At 41.3% G+C, this 17,429-nt stretch overlaps 1 protein-coding gene across 2 annotated transcripts in view; it reads right to left on the bottom strand.

The window, feature by feature from the left end:
* The window catches only part of SPON1 (spondin 1), a 353,087-nt gene that overhangs the window by 293,979 nt on the left and 41,679 nt on the right, over positions 1 to 17,429 (bottom strand). The window lies entirely within an intron of this gene.

Raw genomic sequence — 17,429 nt, 5'->3', positions numbered from 1 at the left:
GATGCCAGTATGTTTATTAACTTGGTACCAACAAGTTAAGGAGTTGCGGTCCAGTGACTTCCTTTTTTTGTTGTTGTTTTCCTATGACAAAAGAGACAAAGTCATTTTTTGAGAGTGATGTTGAAAGAGGTGGAGAAAGGGTCAGAAATTTGAGGAAATAATCATAAAAGGGAGTAAGACAGAGAACCTGCCAGAGTAATTTAGTCAGATTGCCGGGCACAACAATGATCCTGAATGGATGTGGGTCCATCATCCTGCATTGAAATGCAACTTTCTCCAGGTGTGGGGCTCAAGTACAACCACAAAGAAAAGAAAGAGACGTGGTCACTTAGGGTTGGCATTTTGCCAAATGAACATGGGAATAAGGGAGAAGGAAGTTATGGACTAAGGTAGGAATGTTACTGAGATGATGAACAAGGAGGTAAGAAGAGACAGAAGGCAGTTAGATGGGGAGATAGTAGGGTGTTCAATGGACTGGCTGCCCATAACTCATTGCCCAAGCAAAAAGCCTCAGAATCCTGCTCAGCCCTTCATACGCCTCCTGTATTCAACTGGTCAGTTGAATGTCCATTCTAGCTCTCTAACATCTGTGGCATTTGTCTCTTGACTCTGTCCCTCATCATCTCTCACTGGGGTTCTTGCCACAGTCTCCAAAGCTGTCTTTCACCTTTTTACCCTTCCCAAACCCTCTTCCATACTGATGGTTATCTCCCTAAAATGGAAACCGAATAATCATGTTCTCTGATCTGAAACTCTTCAATACTCTCCTTCCCTTACCAACAAGCAAAGAAACATATTTCTGTCTCTAGTTGTTAAAAGAGTAAGAAGTCTATCATCCTAAACTGGCACTGAAAGGCATTTAGATTCTGGTTTTAATGTCTTTTATCTCATGGCCCCACCAAGGCACTAGCCACTCAGAATTTCTTGCCATTCCCAGATCACAGCATGTTTTCCAGGCCTCTGACCTTTTGTTCATGTTCTCCCCTTGGCCTGAACTGTCCTTTCCTCAGCCTTTGGGACTCAGTTAAGGATTAGCTTCTCCCATGCTCCCCTAATAATAACAATTGCTAACTTTTTACAGTCCTGATGTGTCAGACATCATGTTAAATCCTCTTCAGAGAATCAACTCACTTGATTCATCCAATGAAGTAAGCACTCTTATTTCTCCTGTTTCACTGGAGGAGGAGACTGAGGCTTAGAGAAGCCATAGAGCCAAATGGTAGAATCAAGATTTGAACCCAAGTCCCCTGAGCTCTAGCAACACTCTATTATAGCACCCACTCAGGCTAACAAAGCCCTTGTTTGTGTTTTAGAGGCCATTTGTACATACTCTTAAGGTACTGTGATAATGATTACAAAAATTATAACTACAGTTAAACACTACGTGCCAAGGACTCTCATGGTTGTCTTCACAGGTTTGATCTTTTTATTTCTATTTTGCAGACAAGGAAATGGAGGATAGAAAGAAAAAAAAAAAAAAACCCCATTGCCGCTGACTTGATTCTGACTCATAGTGGCCCTCCCTATGGGACAGAGTAAAACTGCTCCATACGGTTTCCAAGGAGCACCTAGTGGATTTAAACTACTGACCGTCTGGTTAGCAGCTGTAGCTCTTAACCGCTCCGCTACCAGGTTTTCCAAATGAAGGCGAGGAGGGTTAAAGTCACACAGTTAACAAGAGTAAGGCAGGGAGTTAAATCCATCCTGTCTAACTTGAAAAGTTCCAGTCTTAACTTACATTCTGCCTCAGCCCAGGGTCTAGAGCATCCAAGTGGGCAACAAATGTTTAAGTGAAGCATGAACAGTAGCCAGTATCACATAGATGGCACTTGAAGCCATAGGAATTGATGAGCCTAACTCAGCGTATAGAGGATGGAGAAGGTGACAGGACTGAGGTTTGGGGAGCACAAAGTTTAGAGCAGTGATTCTTAACCAAAGGCGCTTTTGCCCCCCAGGGGACATTTGGAGCCCTGGTGGCACAGTGGTTAAAAGATATGACTGCCAACCAAAAGGCCAGCAGTTCAAATATACCAGCAGCTCCTTGGAAACCCTATGGGACAGTTCTACTCCATTCTATAGGGTTGCTATGAGTCGGAATCGATTCGACAACAACGGATTTGGTTTGTTTTTTTTTTTTGGCTTGGGGACATTTGGTAATATCTGGAAACATTTTTGGTTGTCATAACTAGTGGGAAACTGCTAACAACATCTTGTGGGTAGAGGCTGGGGATGCTGATAAGCATGCTACAATGGACATCCTTTCCACAGCAAAGAATTATCTGGCCCAAAATGTCCATAGTGCTGAGTTTGAGAAACCATGATTTCTCAGGTCTAGGGGAATTTTTTTTTTTTTTTTTAGGGGAATAGCACATGAAGGCACAGCCAGAGAGAGAAAGAAACGTAAGTAAAACCAGGAAGACAAGAGAGGAGAGTGTCTAGGAAATAGGGAGTGGTCAGCCCTCTCTGTGATGCTGAGAAGAGGTCCAAGGGAATGATGGAGAAGGGTCTATTGACAACACGGAGGCCATCAAAGAACCTGGCAAAAGCCATTTCAGTGGATTACCAGTACCAGTTGCTGTCCAATTGATTCCAACTCCTGGCTACCCTATGTTTGTCAGAGTAGACTTGTGCTCCATAAAGTTTTCAATGGCTAATCTGTTCGAAGTAGATCACCAAGCCTTTCTTCCAAGGTGTCTCTGAGTGGACTTAAACCTCAAATCTTTTGGTTAACAGCTGAGGGCGTTAACTGTTTCCATCACCTAGGTGGAGTAATGGGGCTAAATCCAGGTTGGTGGGGATTGAGAAGTGAATGGACAGTGAAGATGTGGGAAAGACATGTACAGGCACAACTCTTTTGAGATGCTCGGCTCTGAAGGAGGGCAGACAAATGAAGTACTGATTGGAGGGGACATGGGATCAGACAACCTTTTTCTTTTTTTTAAATAGGGGACTCTGGAGACACCTCTTTCCTCCAAGCATGGACTACAGGCCAGCTTTCTCATAGGCACCCTGGCTCCCTCTCCCTTTGACTTGATGCCTATGCACCCCCATGTCCTACCATACGCTTGGGTTTACCAGCCCTGAGAAAACCACACCACCTGTTCATTTGGCTCCTTCAATCAGGCTCTTGAGGGTGGATGGAGAAAGTTATAAATCCAGTCTGATAGTTCCCACCAGGAATGTGCGTTTTCTAAGCTGGGTCTCTCTGTTGCTAGGCAATCTTTCCATCCGGCACTCACGGTCTCCCTAGTGCATTCCTTCTACACTTGTTCACAGCCTCTTCCATGCTCCTCAGCCTCTGTCCGCAGCTCTGTCCTTTCCCCTCTGCAGATGAGCCTGCCTCCATGTGCTCGGAAAACATTTGCTGAGCATGTTTCATGCTAGCCTCTGAGCAACGAACTTACGTGTTTCCTAAAGGTGAGTCTGTGGGCCACCTGTATCAGATTCACCAGAGTACTTATTAAAAATGCAGGGTCTGGGGGGCGGAGCCAAGATGGCGGACTAGGCAGACGCAACCTCAGATCCCTCTTACAACAAAGACACGGAAAAACAAGTGAATCGATCACATACATAACAATCTACGAACCCTGAACAACGAACACAGATTTAGAGACGGAGAAAAAACTAATACGGGGAAGAAGCGATTGTTTCCAGAGCCTGGAGCCAGCGTACCAGTCAGGTACGGCACAAGCACAGAGAGCGGCTCCACCCCCCTGAACTAACCCCGGGAGGGGGACCAGCCGGTTCCACGGGTGGCGTGGGACGCAGCCGGTAGGAGAAGTCCCTGGGAGGCAGTGACTGGTCTTGGAGCAGAAAGAGCAGCGTCCGAGCCGGGGAACCGTCCCACAGGGATTTGGACTGGACGCAAGTACGGCATAAACACGGAGAGTTGCTCCACCCCCCTGAACTAACCCCGGGAAGGGAACCAGCCGGGTTGCGCGGGCGGCGTGGGACGCAGCCGGTAGGAGAAGTCCCTGGGAGGCAGCGGCTGGTATTGGAGCGGGGAGAACAGCGTCCCAGCCGGGACACTCGGTCACAGCACAAGCACGGGGACCTGATCCACCCATCTGAACTAACCCCGGGAGGAGGCCCAACTGGTTCTCGGGGGCGGCAGGGCCAGGTGGCTGGAGGGACGAGAAGTCCCCGGGAGGCAGCGACAGATTTTGGATCGAGAGTGCACCGTCCCAGTAGGGGAGCCTCGACGCTGGGCGTGGGGCTGGAAACAGAGGATCTGACCGTGACTCCAGCGGGCCAGACCCCCCGGGGGCAATCTCCACACAGCCAGCACACATAGGCGACGCGCCCCGCGGGAGTCTCAGATATAATAGTCATTCCAAGCAAGACAAGCAACTCTGGCTATATTCTGAGGTGCTACTCTCCTATCTCTCTGTTCCCTCCCCCACCCTCCCCAGGTGGCTTCATTAACATCTGAATAGCCTGAGCCAGAGGGAGAACTCTGATAGGGATCTGACTGCATTTTTTTTTAGCGGATTTTCTGGAAAAACTAGTTTCCCAGTGATGGCTCGGAGACAACAATCCATATCAAACCACTTAAAGAAGCAGACCATGACAGCTTCTCCAACCCCCCAAACCAAAGAATCAAAATCTTTCCCAAATGAAGATACAATCTTGGAATTATCAGATACAGAATATAAAAAACTAATTTACAGAATGCTTAATGATATCACAAATGAAATTAGGATAACTGCAGAAAAAGCCAAGGAACACACTGATAAAACTGTTGAAGAACTCAAAAAGATTATTCAAGAACATACTGGAAAAATTAATAAGTTGCAAGAATCCATAGAGAGACAACATGTAGAAATCCAAAAGATTAACAATAAAATAACAGAATTAGACAACGCACTAGGAAGTCAGAGGAGCAGACTCGAGCAATTAGAATGCAGACTGGGACATCTGGAGGACCAGGGAATCAACACCAACATAGCTGAAAAAAAATCAGATAAAAGAATTTAAAAAAATGAAGAAACCCTAAGAATTATGTGGGACTCTATCAAGAAGGATAACCTGCGGGTGATTGGAGTCCCAGAACAGGGAGGGGGGACAGAAAACACAGAGAAAATAGTTGAAGAACTCCTGACACAAAACTTCCCTGACATCATGAAAGACGAAAGGATATCTATCCAAGATGCTCATCGAACCCCATTTAAGATTGATCCAAAAAGAAAAACACCAAGACATATTATCATCAAACTCACCAAAACCAAAGACAAACAGAAAATTTTAAAAGCAGCCAGGGAGAAAAGAAAGGTTTCCTTCAAGGGAGAATCAGTAAGAATATGTTCTGACTACTCAGCAGAAACCATGCAGGCAAGAAGGGAATGGGACGACATATACAGAGCACTGAAGGAGAAAAACTGCCAGCCAAGGATCATATATCCAGCAAAACTCTCTCTGAAATATGAAGGTGAAATTAAGATATTTACAGACAAACACAAGTTTAGAGAATTTGCAAAAACCAAACCAAAGCTACAAGAAATACTAAAGGATATTGTTTGGTCAGAGAACCAATAACATCAGATATCAGCACAACACAAGGTCAAAAACAGAACGTCCTGATATCAACTCAAATAGGGAAATCACAAAAACAAATTAAGATTAATTAAAAAAAAAATACACATAACAGGGAATCATGGAAGTCAATAGGTAAAAGATCACAATAATCAAAAAGAGGGACTAAATACAGGAGGCATTGAACTGCCATATGGAGAGTGATACAAGGCGATATAGAACAATACAAGTTAGGTTTTTACTTAGAAAAATAGGGGTAAACAATAAGGTAACCACAAAAAGGTATAACAACTCTATAACTCAAGATAAAAACCAAGAAAAACGTAACGACTCAACTAACATAAAGTCAAGCACTATGAAAATGAGGATCTCACAATTTACTAAGAAAAACGCCTCAGCACAAAAAAGTATGTGGAAAAATGAAATTGTCAACAACCCACATAAAAAGGCATCAAAATGACAGCACTAAAAACTTATTTATCTATAATTACCCTGAATGGAAATGGACTAAATGCACCAATAAAGAGACAGAGAGTCACAGACTGGATAAAGAAACACGACCCATCTATATGCTGCCTACAAGAGACACACCTTAGACTTAGAGACACAAACAAACTAAAACTCAAAGGATGGAAAAAAGTATATCAAGCAAACAATAAGCAAAAAAGAAGAGGAGTAGCAATATTAATTTCTGACAAAATAGACTTTAGACTTAAATCCACCACAAAGGATAAAGAAGGACACTATATAATGATAAAAGGGACAATTGATCAGGAAGACATAACCATATTAAATATATATGCACCCAATGACAGGGCTGCAAGATACATAAATCAAATTTTAACAGAATTGAAAAGTGAGATAGATACCTCCACAATTATAGTAGGAGACTTCAACACACCACTTTCGGAGAAGGACAGGACATCCAGTAAGAAGCTCAACAGAGACACGGAAGATCTAATTACAACAATCAACCAACTTGACCTCATTGACTTATACAGAACTCTCCACCCAACTGCTACAAAATATACTTTTTTTTCTAGCGCACATGGAACATTCTCTAGAATAGACCACATATTAGGTCATAAAACAAACCTTTGCAGAGTCCAAAACATCGAAATATTACAAAGCATCTTCTCAGACCACAAGGCAATAAAACTAGAGATCAATAACAGAAAAACTAGGGAAAAGAAATCAAATACTTGGAAAATGAACAACACCCTTCTGAAAAAAGACTGGGTTATAGAAGACGTTAAGGAGGGAATAAGGAAATTCATAGAAAGCAATGAGAATGAAAATACTTCCTATCAAAACCTCTGGGACACAGCAAACGCAGTGCTCAGAGGCCAATTTATATCAATAAATGCACACATACAAAAAGAAGAAAGAGCCAAAATCAGAGAACTGTCCCTACAACTTGAACAAATAGAAACTGAGCAACAAAGGAATCCATCAGGCACCAGAAGAAAACAAATAATAAAAATTAGAGCTGAACTAAATGAATTAGAGAACAGAAAAACAATTGAAAGAATTAACAAAGCCAAAAGCTGGTTCTTTGAAAAAATTAACAAAATTGATAAACCATTGGCTAGACTGACTAAAGAAATACAGGAAAGGAAACAAATAACCCGAATAAGAAATGAGAAGGACCACATCACAACAGAACCAAATGAAATTAAAAGAATCATTTCAGATTATTATGAAAAATTGTACTGTAACAAATTTGCAAACCTAGAAGAAATGGATGAATTCCTGGAAAAACACTACCTACCTAAACTAACACATTCAGAAGTAGAACAACTAAATAGACCCATAACAAAAAAAGAGATTGAAACGGTAATCAAAAAACTCCCAACAAAAAAAAGCCCTGGCCCGGACGGCTTCACTGCAGAGTTCTACCAAACTTTCAGAGAAGAGTTAACACCACTACTACTAAAGGTATTCCAAAGCATAGAAAATGACGGAATACTACCCAACTCATTCTATGAAGCCACCATCTCCCTGATACCAAAACCAGGTAAAGACATTACAAAAAAAGAAAATTATAGACCTATATCCCTCATGAACATTGATGCAAAAATCCTCAACAAAATTCTAGCCAATAGAATCCAACAACACATCAAAAAAATAATTCACCCTGATCAAGTGGGATTTATACCAGGTATGCAAGGCTGGTTTAATATCAGAAAAACCATTAATGTAATCCATCACATAAATAAAACAAAAGACAAAAACCACATGATCTTATCAATTGATGCAGAAAAGGCATTTGACAAAGTCCAACACCCATTCATGATAAAAACTCTTACCAAAATAGGAATTGAAGGAAAATTCCTCAACATAATAAAAGGCATCTATGCAAAGCCAACAGCCAATATCACTCTAAATGGAGAGAACCTGAAAACATTTCCCTTGAGAACGGGAACCAGACAAGGATGCCCTTTATCACCGCTCTTATTCAACATCGTGTTGGAAGTCTTAGCCAGGGCAATTAGGCTAGACAAAGAAATAAAAGGTATCTGGATTGGCAAGGAAGAAGTAAAGTTATCACTATTTGCAGATGACATGATTATATACACAGAAAACCCTAAGGAATCCTCCAGAAAACTACTGAAACTAATAGAAGAGTTTGGCAGAGTCTCAGGTTATAAAATAAACATACAAAAATCACTTGGATTCCTCTACATCAACAAAAAGAACACTGAAGAGGAAATAACCAAATCAATACCATTCACAGTAGCCCCCAAGAAGATAAAATACTTAGGAATAAATCTTACCAAGGATGTAAAAGACCTATACAAAGAAAACTACAAAGCTCTACTACAAGAAATTCAAAAGGACATACTTAAGTGGAAAAACATACCCTGCTCATGGATAGGAAGACTTAACATAGTAAAAATGTCTATTCTACCAAAAGCCATCTATACATTTAATGCACTTCCGATGCAAATTCCAATGTCATATTTTAAGGGGATAGAGAAACAAATCACCAATTTCATATGGAAGGGAAAGAAGCCCCGGATAAGCAAAGCACTACTGAAAAAGAAGAAGCAAGTGGGAGGCCTCCCCTTACCTGACTTCAGAACCTATTATACAGCCACAGTAGTCAAAACAGCCTGGTATTGGTACAACAACAGACACATAGACCAATGGAACAGAATTGAGAACCCAGACATAGATCCATCCACGTATGAGCAGCTGATATTTGACAAAGGACCAGTGTCAATTAACTGGGGAAAAGATAGCCTTTTTAACAAATGGTGCTGGCATAACTGGATATCCATTTGCAAAAAAATGAAACAGGACCCATACCTCACACCATGCACAAAAACTAACTCCAAGTGGATCAAAGACCTAAACATAAAGACTAAAACGATAAAGATCATGGAAGAAAAAATTGGGACAACCCTAGGAGCCCTAATACAAGGTATAAACAGAATACAAAACATTACCAAAAATGATGAAGAGAAACCCGATAACTGGGAGCTCCTAAAAATCAAACACCTATGCTCATCTAAAGACTTCTCCAAAAGAGTAAAAAGACCACCTACAGACTGGGAAAGAATTTTCAGCTATGACATCTCCGACCAGTGCCTGATCTCTAAAATCTACATGATTCTGTCAAAATTCAACCACAAAAAGACAAACAACCCAATCAAGAAGTGGGCAAAGGATATGAACACACATTTCACTAAAGAAGATATTCAGGCAGCCAACAGATACGTGAGAAAATGCTCTCAATCATTAGCCATTAGAGAAATGCAAATTAAAACTACGATGAGATTCCATCTCACACCAGCAAGGCTGGCATTAATCCAAAAAACACAAAATAATAAATGTTGGAGAGGCTGCGGAGAGATTGGAACTCTCATACACTGCTGGTGGGAATGTAAAATGGTACAACCACTTTGGAAATCTATCTGGCGTTATCTTAAACAGTTAGAAATAGAACTACCATACAACCCAGAAATCCCACTCCTAGGAATATACCCTAGAGATACAAGAGCCTTCATACAAACAGATATATGCACACCCATGTTTATTGCAGCTCTGTTTACAATAGCAAAAAGTTGGAAGCAACCAAGGTGTCCATCAACGGATGAATGGGTAAATAAATTGTGGTATATTCACACAATGGAATACTACGCATCGATAAAGAACAGTGACGAATCTCTGAAACATTTCATAACATGGAGGAACCTGGAAGCCATTATGCTGAGCGAAATGAGTCAGAGGCAAAAGGACAAATATTGTATAAGACCACTGTTATAAGATCTTGAGTAATAGTAAACCTGAGAAGAACACATACTTTTGTGGTTACGAGGGGGGGAGGGAGGGAGGGTGGGAGAGGGTTTTTTATTGATTAATCAGTAGATAAGAACTGCTTTAGGTGAAGGGAAAGACAACACTCAATACATGGAAGGTCAGCTCAATTGGACTGGACCAAAAGCAAAGAAGTTTCCGGGATAAAATGAATGCTTCAGAGGTCAGCGGAGCAAGCGCGGGGGTCTGGGGAACATGGTTTGAGGGGACTTCTAAGTCAATTGGCAAAATAATTCTATTATGAAATCATTCTGCATCCCACTTTGAAATGTGGCGTCTGGGGTCTTAAATGCTAACAAGCGGCCATCTAAGATGCATCAATTGGTCTCAACCCACCTGGAGCAAAGGAAAATGAAGAACACCAAGGCCACACGACAACTAAGAGCCCAAGAGACAGAAAGGGCCACATGACCCAGAGACCTACATCATCCTGAGACCAGAAGAACTAGTTGGTGCCCGGCCACAATCGATGACTGCCCTGACAGGGAGCACAGCAGAGGACCCCTGAGGGAGCAGGAGATCAGTGGGATACAGACCCCAAATTCTCATAAAAAGACCAAACTTAATGGTCTGACTGAGACTGGAGGAATCCCGGCGGCCATGCTCCCCAGACCTTCAGTTGACACAGGACAGGAACCATCCCCGAAGACAACTCATCAGACATGAAAGGGACTGGTCAGCGGGTGGGAGAGAGACGCTGATGAAGAGTGAGCTAATTATATCAGGTGGACACTTGAGATTGTGTTGGCAACTCTTGTCTGGAGGGGGGATGGGAGGATAGAGAGAGAGGGAAGCCGGCAAAATTGTCAAGAAAGGAGAGACTGAAAGGGCTGACTCAAGAGGGGGAGAGCAAGTGGGAGTAGGGAGTGAGATGTATGTAAACTTATATGTGACAGACTGATTGGATTTGTAAACGTTCACTTGAAGCTTAATAAAAGTTATTAAAAAAAAAAAAAATGCAGGGTCCTTGGCCCCAGATCCTCACTCCCTTAGGCCCAGAGAATAAATTCTGAGGGAGGGGAAAGGGGAATGGCAAAGAGCTGTACTATAAACAAGCACTGAGGTGACTCTGATGTTCTCTACAATTTGAAAAAGATTCTTATACACTATTTAATCTTCTCAGTAATCATGGAAGAGATATATTATTGTTAATGCTAGAATTATATAGGGGACGTTCTATGTGAACTCCCTCACCTTCCTTCTCTCCCATCATCAAGTTGCTGTGTATTTTCACCAGTCTTTCTTGCCTTCTCTTGTCTCAAAGAAAGGGTTGTCTCTCCCCTGATCCAGACAAACCCATTGCCGTTGAACTGATTCCGACTCATGGCAACCCCATGTGCATCAGAGTAGGACTGTGCTCCATAGCGTTTTCCATGGCTGTGACCTTTTGGAAGGAGACCACCCAGACTTTCTTCTAAGGCATCTCTGGATGGATTCAAACTGCCACCCTTTCAGTTAGTAACCGAGTGTTTAACTGTTTGTACCACCCAGGGACTCCTGATTAAGACTAAGTCCTCTTTAAAGTGTTGCCTTTAATCATACTCCTTTCTTTCTCTGGTAAGTTGATCTATCAGTAATAATAGCAACGATATGATGAGGGTGATGATGATAGCTGTAGTAATCATGGCTACCATTTATTGATCACTTAGTATGTGCTGGGTACTTACTATGATAAGTCTATCTCATTTATTATTTCATCTAATCTTTACAATAACTCTTTGAGTTAATATTATTCTTATCTGACAGGCAAGGAAACTGAGGCCCCACAAGGTTAAATGAAGTAGCACAAGCTTATGCCATTGGTGAGGAGTAAGAGCATATGTTGCCACTAAAATAATAAAATAGAATTGGCATTTAAGTAAAGCCCTATACTAGGGCCAAGAAAGACAACTGCACAAGTACAATTATGATAGGAGATACTGAAGGCACTGCCTTCCTCCTCAGCCTGGACAACAGGCCAGCCTTCTCAGTGGTGTCCTGGTTCCCGCTCGCCTTGGTTTGATGACAGTACCTTTCTATCTTCTACCATACCCCAGAGCTTAGCAGTCCTGGAAAAACCACACCACCTGTTCACTTGGCTGCTCCAACCAGCCTCTGGAAGGAGGCCAAGAGTTGTATGTTCACGTGTGTATGTGTGCCCTCATATTGGTACATGTGAAAAATTCATGGGGTACCAGCTGACTTTAGGAAGGAAAGTCATAGAGGGCGGATACCAGAACCCTTGTCTTTACCACAGTCAGCATCATTGCCGTTGTCAGAGAAAACAATGTGTTTCTTAGACTGCATTTTTGTTTGTTGCATGTTTGTTCATTTGATAGCTACTTATTAAACACCTACCAGTCACTGTTATAGGTACAGAAAATACAGTGCTGAACAAAGCAATGTCCCCATCCTCGTGAAGCTCACACTGTAGGTGAGGAGAAATAGATAATAAGCAATCAAGCATATAACATATTAGGCGACAATAAGTCTAATGAAGAAAGTAAAGCAGGGTAAATGTGGTTAAGAGTAATAAGGAATATTGCTTTATAAACCATACTCAGAAATGAGCTCTCTGATAAAAGTGACATTTGAGCAGAACCTGAAGGAAGTGAGGGAGCAAGCCTATGGATATCTGTGGAAAGAGCATCTCAGGTGGAGAGAAGAACAAACACAGAGTCCTCGAGACATACACCAGTGGCTTAGCTGAGGAAACACGCTCATTCGATCTGCAGATGACCTAAGGCTGAGAGGACAGTGACTAATGATGCTGGATAAAAGATGCAAAATCTAGATGAATCTCAAAATGCTGGAGAGATGGGACATGTTGAAAAATTAATTTAACGAGGCAAAGAGCTAAGATCTTGAACTTTATTCCAAGGAGGGGATTGCACAAAAACAGGATTTGGGAGACGTGGTTTCAGTAACCACATGGTGGATTAGCCATCACAGAGATGCAAATCAAAACCGTAATGATACCTTTTCACTCCCACTAGGATGGCTAAGATTAAAAAAAAAAAAAAACAGAAAATAACAAATGTTGGTAAGGATGTGGAGAAAATAGAACATCAATTCTGACTCATGACCCAGCAATTCCATTCCTAGGTATATGCCCAAAAGACCTGAAAGCAGAGACTCAAACAGAGACTTATACACCAACGTTCATTGCGGCACTATTCAAACAGCCAAAAGGTGGAAACAACCTCAATGGCCATCAGCAGATGAGTGGATGAACAAAACGTGGCACATGCATACAATGGAATACTACTCAGCCAGTAGAAGACACAAAGCTTGAAGACTTTGTATGCAAGTCAGTCAAAAAAAGGACAAATATGGTGTGACCTCACTTATATAGAAAGAAAAGAAAGACCAAATGTATACAGACCAAAGTTTATTAGTGGTTACAAGGGGCGGGTTGAGGGGGGATGGGGGAATGGGTTAACGGTGGTGGAAAAATCACATTGATTAAGGGTAGGGTTCACAGCCAGTTATAGTAATAGGTGTCAATAAGTAGTACACCCATAAAGAGTTGAACTGGCAAAAGTTGTGTGATGCATATATTTACAACAACTATAAAAAAGAAAAAAAAAGTAGCTATTGAGGTTGCTTATGTACAACCAAACACCTCATGAGATTTAGTTCCTTGGTTTAGAAGTTTAGGGTCATGGTTTCATGGAATATCCCAGTTAACTGGCCTAATAACATGTTCAGTGTTTCTGTTCTACCTCCTAGTTTGTTGCATAGTGCCCGGAATCTTAAAAGCTTGCAAGCAGCCATGCTATGTGCAATTGCTCTCTATTTGCCTGGAGCAACAGAAGAAGGAGAGTCAGTGATAGAAGGAGGATATGGAATCCGGAACATCATTGCTACTGGCTGAAAGCAGAGAATACAAGAAAGATGTTTCTCTATGTTTTATTGACTATGCAAAGGCATTCGACTGTGTGGATTATAACAAATTATGGATAACATTGCAAAGAACAAGAATTCCAGAACACTTAATTGTGCTCTTGAGGAACCTGTACATAGAGCAAGAGGCAGTAGTTTGAACAGAACAAGGGGCTACTGCATGGTTTAGAATCAGGAAAGGTGTGTGTCAGGGTTGTATCCTTTCACCATACTTATTCAATCTATACGCTGAGCAAATAATCTGAGAAGCTAAATTGGTAGAAGACTCATCAATAATCTCCAGTATGCAGATGACACAACCTTGCTTGCTGAAAGTGAAGGGGTTGAAGCACTTACTGATGAGGATGAAAGACCACAGCCTTCAGTATGGATTACATCTCAGTATAAAGGAAACAAAAATCCTCACAACTGGACCAATAAAAATATCGTGATATATGGAGAAAATATTGAAGTTGTCAAGGATTTCATTTTACTTGGGTCCACAATCAACACCCATGGAAGCAGCAGTGAAGAAATCAAATGACATATTGCATTGGGCAAATCTGCTGCAAAAGACCTTCTTTAAAGTGTTCAAAAGCAAAGATGTCACTTTAAGGACTAAGTTGCACTTGACCCAAGCCATGGTATTTTCTATTGCCTCATATGCATGTAGGAACTGGACAATGAATAAGGAAGACCAGAGAAGAATTGATGCCTTTGAATTACGGTGTTGACGAAGAATACTAACTATACCATGGACTTCCAGAAGAACTAACAAATCTGTCTTGGAAGATTTGAAGGGAGGAGGGCTATACTTCTTCCAAGATAGAGGTACTTTGGACATGTTATCAGAAGAGACCAGTCCCTAAGGAGAACAACAAGCTTGATAAAGTGAGGCTCAACAAAAGAAAGGAAGACCCTCAATAAGATGAATTAACACAGTGGCTGCAACAATGGGCTCAAGCATCACAATGGTTGTGAGTTTGGCACAGGACTGGGTAGTGTTCATTTTGTTGTACATAGGGTCACTATGAATCAGAACTGACTCGACAGCACCTAACGAGAACATGGAATGTGTGGCATATTGCCTCCGTGAACAACTGTCTCCTTTGCCATGAGACTCCAGAAGAACTGGATGGTGCCCAGCTACCATTACGGAACATTTTGATCAAAGATTCCACAGGAGAATTCTGATCAAAAGGGAGAAAATGCAGAACAGAATTCTAAATTCTCATGGATTCCAGACTTTCTGGAGCCCAGGGTGCTGGATGAACTGAAACTATTGCCCTGAGATAATCTTTCAAACTTAAATCAAAAATATCCCCTGAAGTCTTCTTAAAAACAAGCTTAACTAGTAAAAATGTCTGTCTTGAGCATTATGCTCTTCTTAGAACTATCTACATGGGATCAACCGGAAAGCTGAGGCAGTAACCTTAGGGGACAGTGAGATTCTATTAATGACGGAAGAAAAACTCAGAAAAGGAAGGTGAGAATCGTTGCACAACTCAAAGGATGTAACCAATGTCATTGAGTTGTACATGTAGAAACAGCTGAATTGTTGTGTTTTGCTTTGTATGCTCTCAACAACAATGACAAGATAAAATTAAAAAGAGAAGAAAAAAAAAAACTCTGTGAATCTCAGTTAAACTCTGACACACATGGGATCGCCATGAGTTGGGATTGTTTTAACAGCAATTGGTAAAAAAAGAAATAACAGTAGGAGAATGGAGATTTAACACAGCAAGGCAATACAATGTGTTACAGACGATAGCAAAGGAATGTGCCAAGTGTTTGAAAGCTCAGCGATGGGGTGAGAGTAAGACACGGATGTCAGGAAAGACAAAGGAAATTGACAGTTGAAGGACTGAGACCTACAGGATATAGGATCTGTGATATGCATAAACCTGGTATCATCCTGGAACAACAGAGGTGGACATATCAGGCCCAGAAAGGATTTTAGGGGACTAATTTTTTAAGTAGTTAATTTCTGTCTTTCTCTCGCCCATTCATCTGCTCATGGAGCTACAAGAGATGCAGAATAAAGAAAAGGCCACAGACCTTAGATGTTTCTATCCTTGTTACTGTCACTTACTGGCTCTGTGTCCTTGTCAAATTTCTTATTCACCCAAAGTTACCTTGTCTGTAAGATTGGAGTTAGTGCCTACCTTGCGGGCTGGGTCTGAGGTTGATAGGATATTAATAAATATATTTATTTATGTAGAAAATATTTACCGAGCACAGGCTGTATACCAGGCACTGCACCGGGCACTAGGTGTATTGTTGTAAAAGACAGACAGTCCCTGTTCTCATGGAATTTACAACCAAGAGGGAGAGAATTAATGTATACGAAGCAACGAGAATAGTACCTAGAGGTGATAGCCATGGCTTGGTTTCATCTGCTCATGCCCCGGGCATGGAGTCTTCTGCAAGTTATAATTTGAACTGCATTTTTGGTATAATTTTAACTGCTGTGTGGGAGTAGGTCACAAAGCCAGTAATTGAGCCCAATCAACCACCTAGCACCCACATCAAACACAGTTTTGTTTTTCTTTACTGGGTGTCATGTATCCAGTAATGTTTAAAAATTTCATTTTACTTTATAGTCTCCCCAAAATATTACAAAAAAGATGTTGTTGTTAGTTGCCAATTGAGTCAACTCTGTCTTTTGCAACCTTATGTATAACAAAATAAAATGTTGCCTAGTCCTTTGATATGATCATTGATATGTTTGAGTCCATTGTTGTGGCCAGTGTGTCAATCCATTTCATGGAAGGTTTCCTTCATTTTTATTGGCCCTCTACTTTACCAAACCTGTTGCCCTTTTCTAGTAATTGGTCTTTCCTGATGTGTCTGAAAGTAAGAGAGCTGAAGTCTCACCATCCTTGCTTCTAAAGAGCATTTTGGTTGTATTAGAAGAAGCTGTCAAGAAATCAACTTATTGCATTGGGCAAATCTACTTCAAAAGACCTCTTTAAAGTTTTAAAAAGCAAAGATGTCATTTGATGACTAAGATGTGTCTGACTCGATCCATGGTCTTTACAATTGCCTCAATGCATGCAGAAGTTGGATAATGATAAAGGAAGACAGAAGAAGAACTGATGCATTCAAACTGTGGTGCTGGCAAATAATAGTGAATATAATGTGGATGGCCAAAGAAATGAACAAGAAAGATAGGAAGAATTAAACCCATCTCTCCCCTCACCTAGTAGTGGTGGACAGACAGCTGGTCAGTTATACCCAGGATGAGATTCAACCCTGCAATTTGGTGGCCGATAGCTGCCCGTGACCACAGAAAAATGGAATTTGTGACTTACTGCACACAGAGGATGTGGAAAGGGCATCCTATGCTGCTGACGCAGAGGGAAGACATTGGCTGACATATCCAGGCATTGTGTTGGGTTGGGTATTCTACATATGTTATTTCATCTGATACTCAAAACAACCTTTACCATCACTACGCAATAGATAAATCACCTAAGGTTCAGAGAAATTAAGTGACTTCCTCACTCATCTAAAAAAAAAAGCAGAGGCAAAATCTGAACCCAGGTCTACTGGCTCTAAAACCTACATTCTTTCCATACACACACTGCACACTCTAAATAGTAAGGCTAACCTAGACTTGGAAGAGTAATCAGATGCATGATCCTTTTTGAGTAGGAAGAGCAAACTGAAAATAGGGACTCTTTCTATTGTCATGATAACCTGTGTCC

This window comes from Elephas maximus, chromosome 7, assembly GCF_024166365.1.
Source record: "Elephas maximus indicus isolate mEleMax1 chromosome 7, mEleMax1 primary haplotype, whole genome shotgun sequence".
Taxonomy (NCBI): domain Eukaryota; kingdom Metazoa; phylum Chordata; class Mammalia; order Proboscidea; family Elephantidae; genus Elephas; species Elephas maximus.
This window is presented reverse-complemented; position numbering and strand designations above follow the sequence as displayed.